The sequence below is a fragment of the Xyrauchen texanus genome, chromosome 38 (genome assembly GCF_025860055.1).
Source record: "Xyrauchen texanus isolate HMW12.3.18 chromosome 38, RBS_HiC_50CHRs, whole genome shotgun sequence".
NCBI lineage: Eukaryota > Metazoa > Chordata > Actinopteri > Cypriniformes > Catostomidae > Xyrauchen > Xyrauchen texanus.
The window spans coordinates 26,686,036-26,702,077 of NC_068313.1; the positions used below are offsets into that span (position 1 = coordinate 26,686,036).

Consider the following 16,042-nt stretch of genomic DNA (forward strand, 5'->3'; position numbering starts at 1 on the left):
TGCAACCCTACCATGCATTTGACCATTTGCGAGCTGATCTGGAATGCACAAAAATTAACTATACCCAGACCTTAAGTAGTTTTGGATGAAAGTGTCTGTTTAATACATAAATGTAAACTAACGTTAGCATAGCAGGGCAATTGATAAGCATGCTAAGGAGTGCATGACTGAATGTTGGCTTTACAGGTTAATTGGTTAGCAAGCTTCACACAAACTTACAACAACAAAAAAACTAATAAATTACTGTGAATAAATGTTATCTTAGCAGGGTAATTGATAAGCATGCTAACCATAAGAAGCACATGACTAAATTACAGCTTTACAAGATAATTGGATAGTATGATACACACAAATTTACAAAGGGTACACCTAGAACCCACTGTAAGTAGGGTTGGGCGATGTCCCCTAAATTGGCAGTTGACGATGTTGACAGTAAAACATGGCGATGGACGACGATATCGTCGGTGGGGTGGGGCGGGGGGGGGTGGATTATATAATTCCATATAATTTTCAAAAATTATATGAAAAATGATAATTTCGTTATTTTACTAACCCAACTAATGACTCGTCGGCGCTTTATCAGTAGGTTGCACGACACGTGAAGCTTTTCTTTTTTTAGCTTTCACTTATGAAGAGTTGTGCACTTTTTATTTTAATATATCTCTTTACACAAATACTATTTTCCACTTAAAAACTATAATTTCGTTATTTTACTCACTGATGAGCAAAAGGTCGAGGCAGAAATGACCATGTACCTGCAGGAAATGGCCATTGATGGGGAAGAGGACCCGCTGACTTGGTGGAAAACGAACGACAAAAGGTTTCCGTTCATGGCAAGATTAGCACGGAAATATCTGTGCATATGTGCTACCAGTACTCCATCAGAGCGGGTCTTCAGCACAGCGGGTAGTGTATTTACTCCAATCCGCAGCTTATTAAAACCAGATAAAGTGAATATGTTGGTATTTCTGACCAAAAACATCGAATTTTAAACATGGTCTATGGTGAAAGATATTAGACTTCTTTACGCATGTTTCCGTCCGTTGCGGATCTATTCAATTTTGCATATTATTTTTTAAACGTTCATTTGTGTAGTTCATATGACCACTTTACAATATTTCAATAACATAATTTATTTTGTAGCCTGTGCTGAAGTTAATTGTGCTGCTAATTATAAGTGAAATGTTAATGCCGAGCTTCGGTCTGAGTGTTGCTCCAGTTTTCTTGTTCTTTATTTGTTGTTCTTCTATGTTTTAATAAATGTGTGTTATTCATATTCACCTAGTTTCTTTCATTTGATTTTTTCATTTTGACATTATGTATTTATGGCCAAGGAAATCTTTCTTTAAAAGTATTAACCAGACAAAAGTTATTTGACGTTCGCTGGTCTGGGTTTATCTTAAACTGCCGCTTCAGTGTATACAAGAGCTATGTGACAATGAGCAAGATTTTCTGACACTACAACTACTAATAATTCATTAATAAAGGCTATTTTCTTGTAGCCTACAACATAAAATATTTTAATCTAAATGTACAGTGTAAGACATGTAAAAAAAAGACAAGAAGCTAACAATGTCAAGATCAATATTTGTGTAGCCTGCCTGACACGGTATTTTCACAGACTAACACGTCACGTCTCTGGCATATACTACAGTATTTAAAATAGCATATATGCATTAGTTATATTCTCAATTTAATTCACAGAGCAATCCCTGCAAAGTTTTTAGGTTAACTATAGAAGACACTAGGATTAGTGAGTCACACTAGCAAGACTCGCAAAAGGGGGCGTGGCATCACGATGGTGGCTCTACATCGTGATGTTGGTCAGCCATCACGATGGACGATGATATCGTCCATCGGCACAACCCTAATTGTAAGTGAGTCTAATGTCTAATGCTAATGAATATGTTGACTTAGCAGGGTAATTGATTAGCATACTTATTGCAGTGATAGCATACCAGAATGTTAGCTTTGCAGGTTAATTGGTTAGCATGCTAACTGAAAACTCTTGAAAAAAAAAGTTCAAAACAGACCATGGTCAGAATAACACCTTATTTTCAAACCATCACATTCCGGACTGAATGGAAGCTGTCACTCAAGACCTTCCTTCGCTCTATGTTCCTGGACATCTTTGTGGAATATCAGCCCACTGAAGACTTCCTGTGAGCCTGCAGCAGAACGAGACACAGCAGTGTCCCTCTCTCGAAGAGTCAGCATGGCAGGTGGATGCTTATTTGAGGCCACATCTTGGAAGCTGCTGCTCCAGCTTGAAGATCACAGAAGCCCCCCTGAGTGAAAATCTTATTACCACTCCAAGGCTATCTCCACAGGTGAATGGGTGGGTGCTGGTGGGGGGATTGGAAATGTCATGGTCTCTATAGAAATGGTTCCTTTATTTTCCCAGTTAAATCCTAATAGAGCACTGAGCTGATTTAATTGGTGCACTCCATGCCTAGGGAGTGGTGGAAAAGATTAAAATCGGCCAGTGGCTTCAGGCACAGTGGGACCAGCCAGCCAAAGCTGATCTGATAGTGCCACTCAATGCAGAAGATTGAGCCAAAGCCCAAGCAGATCTTTTGACAATATTTTTTGGAATGTGGGCAATCTGAGAGAAATGTTTCTTTCTTTGCTTCAGTCTTTCCTTCAACCTAAAATAACCTGCGGCTGGAGGCTTGCTATCTCTCAGAGATTTGCTTGTGTTAGCGGGGCCTGAAAATCCTCCTCAATCACAGTCAATCTTCTTAAAACGGATAGCCCTTTAAACAGATGTGACTGGCTCTGGCAACGTATCAGTACGCACATGACCCAGTGACTTAGTTCAAAGGTAATCAAGGCAATCCATGCTTACAAAGTGACCCTCTTGGAAGATTTACTCCGATAACACAAGACCAGGTGAACCAAGGGTTAAGAGCAATGACACCATGTCCTTTGAATTAGATGTATTCATTTGAGGCATCAAAGACGACAAAAAGTTTCATTAGTCCCTATCAACTGTGATTGTACTGAAAAGACAGACTGTGATATTCATTTCAAAATGACCTTGTGTGTTCAGCATAAGAAAGGATGTTATACAGGTTTGGAACTTTGGAATGACATGCGGGTGAGAAAATAATGACAAAATATGTATTTTTTGGGTGAACTATTCCTTTAAAATGGATCTGTGCCACAAAACCACACTTAAGTTGATTACAATCAAACTAGAAGGACAATATGTTAATGGTGAATTGTTGTTTGCAACCCCTAAGCTAACATGCATCTTAACCATGGAAAAACCCAAACACTCATTAAATGCAGCTTAAACATGTTATCCCTAACATAAAGCTTCAACACTGCTCAAATATGTTCACCCTAACACACTTAAGAATTAGTAAACAATCTGTTACAGATCATCAAAACACATAAAATGCTCTCATCCTGTTTAAAAACCTACATTTCAGGTCACAGGTAAAAACGGTCCTTATGACGCAACAAAGCGTCGCCAAAGCACTGACGACATCGATAAGACCTTGAGTCCAGATTTCATGCCCTCTAAATCATCTTAGAGCACAGGGACTATGATGAGGAAAAAGCAATTAGAGAGTGGTTAGAGTGATTAAGGTAGCCAAATGTGGTCAAGCTCTTTCCACTCGACGATGTGAATTAAAAGTAGTCTAGGTAAATAGTGTCTTGAAAAGAAACAACTACTTTCTAGATACAGATACTGTAAAATCACAGAGGCCTTCTACTGCATACAAGGCAGCTAAAGTAAGTCCAACCCATCACTGTAAGTTTATAAATGATGTACTCTGGGTAGGTCATGAACAACAAGATATACTGCCAAACTACAGACTTAAGGAGACAGGGAGGAAAAGAGCAGAATCAAAATGGAAATCATTGCCAAAAAGCAGTTTAACTTCCAATTCTCATGTGGGTGTTTTAAAATCATCCCCCCTTGACTCTTGGAAACACAGCCAATACTCAGAGAAAACAAAGGTCAGGAAGAATGTTAAATCATTGTTTAATTTTTCTGTTTTAAAAGGGCTGCAAAGCTAGCTCAGGCAGCCTGTGTTTAAGAGCCCATAAAGCCAGTAAATCACTGCGTTTAAAGCTTCAGATCCACCCGGACAATTGAGAGGAACTCTACTGGGTACTTTGTGTTGAATTTTTCCATTGGCGATACTGTTTTAAAGATAATTTACACACCTACTTTTAGAAGACCGCTTTTGTTAAGTCTCTAAAAAAATAATATTAAAAGCTACTCTATGTATCTTTTGGCCCTCTATTTATCTAAAAAATAAACTGCATGTGTCTTGCGGAAGAACATTGTTTTGGTAATGAAGCAAGTTGTGTTTCGGTTCTGCTCCTCAGTGTGGATGAATGTGGTTCGAGTCACCGGTGTCACTTGAATACAAGATATCTTATCAGAGTGAATGGACAAATAAATAACAAAAGAAAGGAAAAGACAGATATCCAAAAGCACGTCACCTGAGCAGTTAAGTGCCATATCTTATTCTGTTGTTTTGACTTATTTGAAACATTGGTGTTTTGAAATAAATGACGTTATTAAAAGTAATTTATAGATTGTCATTGTTACCAACCGGTGGTCAACATCATTTCAAAACTCACATGTCCTTGGCAAGCCTAGGATATATTTATATAAATTAATGCCATTCTAAAGAAAAATACACACGTGTGCTAGCAAATGAAATGTTCTGCACAGATTACAGTTTAATTATTGTATTTCACTACACATACACACACACACAGACATATGTACATGTTATTTCAGGTTTTATTACGTACTCTGTGGCTTTCCCTTTTTGCTTGTAGACTCTGCTCTGTTCGAGGTTTCTTTATTTGTACAACCGGTGATTCCCCGGAGGTTGGCCGTTTTAAATGATCCATGGTCAATTTTTCATGTTGTCTCAGTCAACATTCACTTTTATTGCATTTTTTTTCCCCATACAGTTAAAGTGAATGCTGACTGAAGCTGTCATTCTACATACCGTCTTCTTTGTGTATTCAATGGAAGAACAAAAGTCGATATGAGTTTGGAACAACATGGGAATGAATAAATTATGAAAGAATTTTCATAATGGGTGAACTTTCACTTTTAATCTTTAGTTGAAACATAGTTTGCTTCGCAATTTTAACTTTATAGACAAATGCACATGACAATTTACATGGACAGCCATCTTGGATTCTTGCGTGTTGGGCAAAGCAATTTTAAGTTTGTTTAAAAGCATTTTTGTTTACCTATCTAACACAACTAAACGTCAAAACAAAACAAAAAGCATTCACTAACTGATTTGAGACATACAACCTGTAAGCCCCAAGAAAGAGGCAGAAAATGTGATGGACGATGTCCAGTTCCGATGTGCAAGGTGACATTTTGATAAAATATTGAATTCGGAGTCTGACGCAGGCATGCATTTTTCTGGCCTGTGTCTTGCCAAGAAAAACAATAAAAAAAATGGAATGAAAGAAAGACAGAGATCAATCTCAAGGCGTGTGAGAGCAAACACAGGCGGAAAAAGAGCCAGATCTGGGCGAGGGACCTCAGCCCTGCCCAAAATCAATTGTGTTTTCAATCTTCACAAGAAGATTTGGTTTCACTGGTTAACACAAGCACTATGAAAGCCATTTTAAGACCTTGTTAAAGACTAGGTAGCGAAACAAATACAGGTGTGGGCTCGAAAGGCCGAGGAGGGAGACGAGCGGGCAGAACGGAAGGGAGGGAGGAGAAAGAGCATCATCTTAAACCTAATCCCAGGCCATTCAAAAGCTCCTTTTCATCCCTCACTAGCTCCCCATTTGTTTTCTCCGTTCACTCCAGAGGGCACTGGAGAGCACGGAACCCATGATTGAGTATTTCAGCGGCCCTTAAGAATTTCTACCTTTTGTTAGCAACTTCCCACTTGTGTGCAGCCACTGATGTGTAGAGAACATTTAAGGGCTATGGGCTCTACAGAAGTCCGCCGGGATTTACTGCTCACCCTTGCAGTGAATAGAGGACACTTCCCTGGCCAGTCTTATGGAAGAAGGTAGTCTAAAGGGCCTTTTGGTAAGAAATAACACATCTCAGCCAAGACAATGGAGTCCCTCCTAAGACATTAACTGAAAATAAACCATGAAAAACTCACAAAGTTAAAGCTACAGACTCTTAAAAAATACTAACTTAAAAAAGAAAGCAGAAATGTACCAAACACTACCGTAATATATACTATAACCAATGGCATTATGTTAAATCTCATGCCTGTTTCCACACAGTTCGTAGAGGCTTTCGGTAATGTTTATTATTTGCTTGTGCAGTCACTTGAACCTTTCCATCCAATTAAATTAATTAATATAGCACTTTTACAATTGAGTTTGTCTTAAAACTGCTTTACAAAGTGCAGAGCTCAAGGGTAAGGATCGTTTCTGCTGTAGTAGCACTAGGAGTGGGCGATATGACAAAAATCTTATATCACGATATGAGTAATATTACTGTGTATCACCATATATACCGCGATATAGTAATTTCATCTGAAAATCCAATAAAAATTGCACTGTAAATTATTTTTCTTGTTTTGACAGTATTATTATTCTATTTCCAACTGCAACTTACTGTAGATACGGTTTACAGTATGTTGCTGCTTTTTCAGTATTATGGCTGTATTATCCACCTTGCCTTATGTTACTGTCAAACTGAGCTGTGTTCTTTAGGAGAAAATGAGCTGGAGAATAATTACAGTAATTTAACTCATGGCCAATCTGTTTAGTATTACAGTAAGCACTTTACATTGTCTGTGAACAAATGTTGTTTTTACACCGATTGAACATGTGAAACAATTCTTTTTTTTTTTTAAAGTCCTTTCTGAATGATGCTCAACCTTGGTTGATGAGAGTGGATTCTCTCCCTTGTAGTTTTAATGTCATGTAGATATAAATACAAGACTAATGGTGTATGATATTAATTGATTTTTGTATTTTTGTTCTCTAGGTCTGGACAGGCAGAGAATTGGAGAGTGTTCTTTCAGACATTTGGACATCTGGTGAACTATAATATTTCAATGGACTTTTATGTGGGTAGCATAATTTACCTTTATGAGTAACATTTGAATTGTGATATTTGAGTTCTCAATGTGTAATACATTTTCTGTTTGCAAAAATCCCTAAATTATTTCATTATGTTTTTTACTTGTAATAGATACCTACAAACAACTACTGCAATTAATTTGACAGTACAGCACATACTGTAAATCATTATACAGTAAGCTGTAAACTACTATTGATAGTTTTACAGTTATTCTGCTGTGATATGGCCAGTTGCCAGTAAATTACTGTTGATTTTACTTCAATGTTTTACAGTGTGGTTAACATAATAAGTAACCATATTGTAATGCCTATTTGTGGAAAATGTGGTCAGAGAAATAAATACTTTTTAAATTAAAACTACTTCCTCTTATATAATTTACTCTTCATTTAGAACTTGACAAATTCAAAAAGTAAAATAAACACTCAGTTTTAAATCAACCTTTGCATAATACTCAATTTCACATTATGCCACATATCAGTCTGATATGTTGTTGACCAATCATTTTATAACATTCCTCAAGAAACACAAGATCTTTTCAAAGCAATGTAACAAAGAAAATATTACATAATTTTTGCAAAACATACACAATGAAAATAACACGACTTGCAGAATTTTGTTTTATATATATATATATATATATATATATATATATATATATATATATATATATATACACACACACTACATGCAAAAAAGAAGGAGAAAATAAAAGACAATTAAAGTGGAGTGCATATTTTGGCATTCATAATATTCTTTAGCATGCTTCATTCAAGTTGTTTACAGATCAGTATTTTTTGTCACGTGACAGTTTGCAGATTAAATTTTTCGAATCAGTGTCAGCTTTTGTGAACCAGAAGTTGCACCTGTTTTAACTGCAAGCTCCCGTTCGTTTTCTTAACTTAACTTTTGATCATATCAGCAAAAATTACAGATGTGCGGTGTAGTCAAGCGCACCGTGGCACATTAAAGTGATGATCCAGGTGTCTGGATCACAGTGACGCTGTCCCAGCAGACTGTGATAGTCAGATCACGGTGGACTGCTGCATCCTCCGCTGAAGAGTGCTCAGAATCGGCCCGCAAAATCAGAATTGCATAGAATCAGCATGAGTTTGTGGCCATGTTTGCGCCGTTGTCTGATCTGCAGAATTTCTGTAGTGAATCCTGGCATTACAATGGTATATGCAAATAACCGGCGAATTCATTTCCCGCTCAAGCCTGGTTTCAGTTTCACGTGAAGCGCGCCCACTGATAGATACGCTTGCACTGCGCACATGGATATTTACATATCACAATATACAGGACATAGCAAAATCTCTAGCGATTGACACTCTATATCGTCACCACAATATATATCGTCATATCACACAGCCTTGAAAGTTGTATTATGCCCTTTTTCACAAGATGTCATTTAAAACTTTTGTGTGCCCAGAATGTGTCTGTCAAGTTTCAGCTCAAAATAACCTACAGATCATTTATTATACCATGTTGATAATGCAAATTTTCGGGTGGGAATAAAAATGAGCTCTTTTTGTGTATGTGTCTTTAAATGCAAATGAGCTGGCGCTCCCCACTCTGTATCCAGAATAGGGCGGGGTTTTGACATCTCTGCTTCGATAGCAAGACATCATAAGCAATATGACTGACAGCGAATATAGTGGTGTTCAGCCCTATATGTTTGAACCGGAGTCAGACACTGATGAGGGAGAGACTCCTTTGAGAATGAACCAGGAAGTTTCCGAATGGTTATTTGATAAATGTATCAAAAAATAGTTTTTTCAGCAGTTTTGTAATGATGGATGCGCAACACACACACACAAACAAATGCTGTTTGCTATGCGCTACAACGAAACAACACACACAAACAAACATGTTGAACATGTTGCGTAATGTTCACTTATTAATTGGTGTACAGGTGTGCAGTGTCCGTCAACAGTCGTGGGTTAGGCCTGTACAAAGTGACCTCACTTTGTACAGAATCTGTGAATGGCTTGTTCTGAGACAGTGCTTCTGATTAATGGGGATTTAAAAAAATAAAAATAGGACTGGGTGGATTTTTATCATTATAGGGTGGTTGTGTACACAAACTGCCAACACACCTTTATGTTCAAACACTATGTAAAAGTGAATTTTGCATAATAGGTCCCATTTAACTTGCCCTTCCAACATTTTCCCTTGGCACCACCAAACAAACACATTTTATTTTGCACACATACAAATTAATACTCTATGGAGTTTTAAATCAAAACCGACCTCCCTACCCTAAACCTTAAACCTAAACCTAACCAATAAAGTCATAGAAAGCAAATGTGCAAAGTAAAATGCAATTGCTGAAGCAACCGTGTAATTTTGTGCTGCTTCTATGACACTTTCGGATCACACATCAACTTGCATCAAGCTCCTCAGTTGAGCTACCACGCAATTTTACAGTGTTAGAACAAGCTTGTAAATGTAGTGGTGGTGGTGTAGTGGTCTAAACCACATAACTGGTAAACTGGTAATCAGAAGGTCGCTGGTTCGATCCCCACAGCCACCACCATTGTGTCCTTGAGCAAGGTACTTAACTCCAGGTTGCTCCAGGGGATTGTCCCTGTAATAAGGGCTCTGTAAGTCGCTTTGGATAAAAGCGTCTGCCAAATGCATAAATGTAAATGTAGTTCATGTAGTATATGTGGTTATGTGAAGCAAACATTACATGTACTGCCTAAATAGATAACAGGCCATTTTACTCATGATTTGTGTAAAAGGGAAAAGTCATTGCTGTTGTAGTGCCTCTATATTGTTTATTTCTGACGCAATACATAAAAAAGCCAGGTTAAAATCATTTTCAAAACTAAAGGTATAATAACGTGATACTATAAGACCAGTTTGCTTAAATTATAACTCTATGACTGCAATTAATTCATAAACACTTTTCTGGAAAACAATGGCATACAAAGTAAAATATGTTTATATAATGCTAAACTGATGGGTAACAATGTTTAATCCATTCTAACTGATGCTTCAAAGATTATCACATTTCACTTAAGTTTTTATCTGTATAAAAGAGCATAATTCTCAACAACAATGTACTGTACATTCATACATTAACAGAATTCAAAATGTAAATTAAATTATTGTTTTCTTTGTCATTAAAACACATGTATATACCATCAGCTCATCCTTATTGTTGAGGCCTGAAAGTGTCAGGTTTAAAACCTCCCATGATCAAGCTCAAGGCCTCAGCAACAAGGGAAAACAGTCTGGGTGTAAAGCAAGAAACCTTGGGAAGAAAATAATGTGTCTTTAAGACAACTTTGGATGGCTGCCATTACTCTCCCTGGTGAACTGCTGTCATGTTTCCTGAGCCTTACCCTGTACATGAGGCGAACGCATCTGAAATAAACTCTTCACACTGAATTCACAAACACCTCTCACTAAACAAGCTTATCAAATCAGACTTTAAGGGCTTAGTGATTCGGCGAGGCTTGCAAATAGAGAAGTGCTCTGTTTTTATTACCTGAGCCTGAGGTAAATCGAATGCCGTTATTAAATGTTAGCGGTTCACCAGGTATGCTAAATTAACTAACAGTGAGTGCTCATGATACAGTCATTACAGACGGCCCTTTCTCTCATTTTGACGACATGACAATACATGGTCTGTCATCAGACAAGTGCATTGCGGTTTCGTTCAGCTAGCACTTAACGTGGGCTTGTCACTGAGTCATGAGCCAAGAGAAAATGACAATCTGTTCAATGACAAGGAATAGAGGGAAGGACAATCTGCAGAGAAAATAAATAATTTTCAAATGGTAACCATAATTATTACATGGCTTCAAAGTTTAATATAGTTTTAGTGGTGTTGAACACTGTTAAACAAATAGACACTGAAACTGTTATTATGTTTTAAAATTTATATTTTCATAAAGTACCAATTTAGAAGGTTCCCTGTGTAATTTACAACATTAGCTAAGAAAGAACTTCTTTAATGTCTAAGCAATATACACTGTATAATAACTAAATATACGGATATGAATCTAATCAAATCAGAGTTGAATCAAATCGGGAGCTTGTGAATCAGAATTGAATTAAATTGGTAAATCTGTATCGATGCCTAGGCCCTAATCACATATTTCATTTTGGAATTTGCAATATATGCGTTGCAATTGCATTATCTCTTTAAAATACCTCAAACTCTATATAATTTCACCAATCTTAATATATCAGTCTTTTTCTCGCACAATAATTATCCTTCACCACAATGATCAACATGTATTGTAACATCTATATTTTGCTCATCTCTGTGATTCTAGTGACACTCTAAACATTCTATCTGGGCTGATGGAGTTTAAAGTTTTGCCCCCGAGACAGCAGGGGCTGGCTCTCACCCAGGCCGATATGGGAACTAGGGAAGAGGAGGCATAAAGGCCTGATTGTGGTGAAGCATTGGCTTGGAAACAACACTCAGGCCTAATGAAACTAAAGCCTGGTCAAAGCAGCACACTGAACACCAGAACGAGAGAGGTAGAGAGGTAGAGAGACACACACACATCATCATGAAGTAAACAGGAGTTGTTTCAACTTAGCAGAATAAGTGTACTTTGTATGGAGACCTACTCCAAGCCGATTACAATAAACCTATGACTAAGCATAAGCCATCCAATGTAATTAGGGCGCATAAAGGTTTAGAGCGGGACGCAGCCTTTCACATTATCATTATGAAAAATCTCGAAAAAAGCTGCTTCAACACTGTCGCACAAGAACAAGCTTATAAATATATTTGATTATGTAATGCAAACATTCAAATGTATATATAGCCTTACAGGTTTGCACTATGGTAAAAGAGTTTTGATGTCATAAGATGGCCTTGTGAGGAACGGTTGAAAAGGAATAGTTTATGAATGGTTAATGTGCCTTTTTTTGTGTGAAAGGAAATAAAAGTATTTTTCGTTTTAGCACCTCTAGTGTTTATTTCACCAAGAAATTGACGCAATACATAAAACGAGCCACGTAAGTAAATTTATAGTAACATGCTTCTTTTACACCAGGTAGATTTTTCCAGTCATTTTTGATGGCTGGGTTAGTATATGATGCACTCGCAAAGAGCAATTTCTAGCCAATTAAATATTTTAAAGCAGAGTAAAACTAGAAAAATGGATCTTCTCTACAGAATTTCCATGATTCTTTTCCATTATGTTTTCCAAGATTTCATTCATTTCAAAAGACGTTTCCATGCCTCAAAATGCATATTTTAAAATTCCTTGATATTTCCAAATATGGGAACCCAGTGAAATGTTTCATTGCAAACTAAAATCATTTAGTCACACTTTCCTCTGAAATAACAAATGCTATGCTGTGCATTAGCACAAAATCACAGAATGTTAATGAAAAGTGGATTTAACTCAAAGAGCCTTTGTGGAGAGGCTTTTTAAAATCTTAATTCTGCAGTGTTGTGCAATATATGCCCCTTAGTGCTGCTTAAATGCGTGTGTATGCAAACTGGTAATTACAAGGGTATTATGCTATAAATGTGGTTTATGAGGACATGTGTTCCATAATTCAAATTGTAAAAAAAACAAAACATAATAAATGTTTTTTTTTTTGTTCGTACAGTATAAACATCATTGTGTCTATGGAGATTCCTCATAAGGATAGCTGCACCAACATCAATGTGTGTGTGTGTGTGTGTGTGTGTGTGTGTGTGTGTGTGTGTGTGTGTGAGACCTCCCTCTCAGAGTGTAAGCTGTCATGGCACAGAAAAAGTGCTCAGGAAGAACACAGCTTCTAAGGAGACAGATCCGGTGACCTCTCTGCCCCAGGCCACCTGCTCTCCTCCCAGGAACCTCTTACTGTCCCTGCCCATCACTCGCCATGAGACACTGTTAATTGGCCTACACACACGCACCCACACACACATACATACATATACACACACCTCTGGGTAACAGCTCAACTGACACCAGTGTGGTGATACCTCCAGGTGGGCAGACTTGCAGAGTCATCAAGAGTTTGCAGCAATTTCAAGGTTTGTATCGCCTTTGCTCACAGTACAAAATAACAACGCGTCCATTGAATGGTCAGTTTGTAATTTCCCTGTCTTTGGAGGCAGACACTTCATTAAACACTGTCTTTGCCAACTTACAAACAATGAGACACCGGGTGCTGAGGTCTTTAGCACCCCAGCAAGTATTATTGGATCTCTCTGTCTGTTCAAAATAACAATCTACGGCTTTACCTGAAAACAGCAGACAAGATCGGTGCAATAAACTGGGCTGCGGTAAGACAAATATAATCTTGTGACCTAAGAAGCTACAAATACTCTGCCGTTCTTTAATCACAATGATTTAGCAGTTGTCTACTGGCAGTACTGGCGCTGGTAAAAACAGCCAGAGGGCAAGGCGTATGGCATGGGGCAAGTATAACATCTGCATAATTGAGCCCTTCAATCAAGTCAGGTGCGTGTTAGGTCCACTTAGACACAGCTGATTACAAACAAATGGAGCTAGGTATTTATGTAGGGCTTGAAATATAGAGAGACTGTGAACTTACTCAAAGTCATATCATAATGAATGCAGATAGAAAAGTTCACCTGGGCCAAAGAAAAATAAGGGTCAACTGTCAATTTTGGCATGTGTAATGCACAGTAGATATGAGGCTCTCAAAATCAACCCTTACAACATTTACCAAGAAAATGACGTTCAAACATTTGAGCCTTTACAGAGTGTGTACATGAAGTTTGTAATTTTAAAGATGATAAAATACTTTCTCCTATCCTAGCTTAATATTCAGAGACAGATATATGAAATGCAAACACAGACAAAATTCTAACCAGCCTGACTCAGCAACATTTGCTCAAACAATGCCATTGGCTGATGGCAAAGGGGTAGGAATATATGTTCGACCAACCAATGGAAGACGAGGGGACTGTTCAGGGAAACTTGCTTGAAAATAATAATTATGTTGGCTTGACAAATTAATTTTAACTCCTCCTAGAACTTTAAAGCCACATCCACCAAACTTGGCACAGACCGTCAGAGTGTTCTGACATAAGCCCTTACTATACTTCGGTCAGACGCGAACATTGAGCCTCCGCTCACAGGACATGTGACAAAAATTTTGTCATCAGCAGATTGCTCAAGCACTGAACACATGCAGCCAGATTTTTCTAACCACTCGTAATCTAGACACACAGAATGTGTATGCGCCTGGAAATATTTGCACTAATTACTTGGACCAAAAGGTGACAACACTCACATTTCAGCCTTTGCTGTCATTAAGAAGTGCTAGAAGATGCTAAACCACAGGAGAAGTAGGTGAAAACTACAACCGTTGATGTGCATGCACATCAAGAGCGTGTATGTGAAGAGGTTAGGAGATACCTGTATTTGTGTAACAACATTTTTAATTAAATGTTAGGATCAAATGGTGTTTAATCAAATGAACACATACAGTTTTAATAAAAATTATATATATAATTATTTACTGCAATTGTATTTTTGGTCAAATATAATGCTGCACAACAGAGCTTCACAGTATTAATGAAAACGTTAATGCTTCTTGTGTTTGTGATATTGCTTACATATAATAATAATAATAATAAAAACATTTCATATTACATCATTGTTATTGTGAGTATTTTTGCTACTTTTTGAATATAAAATTTTTATACAGTAGTTATATTTTTCTGTCTTCAATTGCACTCATTCATTTGAATAGAGCGTTCCTATTAGCGGGACTTTTATTTTGAAATAACTTTTAGTTCATCCTGTTGTAATGACCATCCTTAAACAAACTGTCCATTTGGTCACTTCTTGGGTTTGCGGAGTGATTTAGACTCTTCCTTTGTTTATAAATCCATTGTCAACAAGGTTTACGCTGAATTCCATGCTGTTTATTACTTTCTTGAAGTTACGAATAAAATTAAAAGAAAAATGCAATGCAACTACACAAATTAAACAAAAGTCCAGCACAAACAAAGTTGAAGGTAAAGACCGTATGCTCCCAGCAGGCCAACTCAACATGCAACACCTGGTCTTTTAAGGCATCACCTCACCTGCAGAGGTTGCACAACTATAGAAATACAAGTCACAATACAACAATTTTGAAATGGCTCCTACACCCGTTTTTCGGGTTAGTTATATCAAGCTTCCCATTAATGCTGGGATACACCCATCATGACTCCGCATGCTGCACGAGTCTGTCTTTGTAGCTTGCCAGCCTGCTTAGCATTGCTTATTCTTCTATGTTCATCATTTTATCCTTTGCAATTTTACCACGTGCCTCTGGTTTTTCCGCTTTTCTACTGTTTCAACTGCGTGTATTTTACTGAGCGTGCCCGTTTTTCCTTTTTTCCGCTTGTCTACATCTCATGTCTCGACTGCATGCATTAGTTTTCTCCACTGTGTTTTAGGAAGATTATTGTATCAATCTCAAACACCTGCTGATTAGAAACCACATAGAACCACATCGATCTCAAACCCTCACTGCTCAAGTACAACCAAAACAACGACAAACAATTGCGGTAAGTCATGACATCTGCTCATGTTATATCTTTCTGCATTGCATGCCACATGTTTACTATAGCTTCCTCTGTCAGCAGTGAGGGATTCACATATGATAAATGAAAGGAATTATTCAGGCTGACAGAGAAGTTTATTGAATTAAAGACACGCATCCTAACGCTAGTGGAGGTCAGTGAGAAAGAAGCCGGTAGATACTGTTTCGGATGTGGGTAGTACAGTGAGCAACACACACTCTTTTGTTCCGGATGTAGAACCCCCGCAGCAGGGTATTTGGGTGACGTCACAGCGGCATACTCGCTCAGCAAAGCGACACCACTCTACTGTTCCTGTTAGGGTTTCCAATCGATTCTCCCCACTCTGTCATGCACCCACTGAGAATCATGTAGAAAAGCCTTAATAACTTGTGATTCTATTGCAAGGAACGTGGAAATAGAGACTCCAGCCACCATTGTTAAATGCATTTCATGGGCTCGAGCATCTGACATCA

General features: G+C 37.7%; 1 protein-coding gene across 14 annotated transcripts in view; it reads right to left on the reverse strand.

Annotated features, from left to right (window-relative positions):
* Window positions 1-16,042, reverse strand: part of LOC127632101 (RNA-binding protein Musashi homolog 2) — a 372,571-nt gene that overhangs the window by 246,834 nt on the left and 109,695 nt on the right. The window lies entirely within an intron of this gene.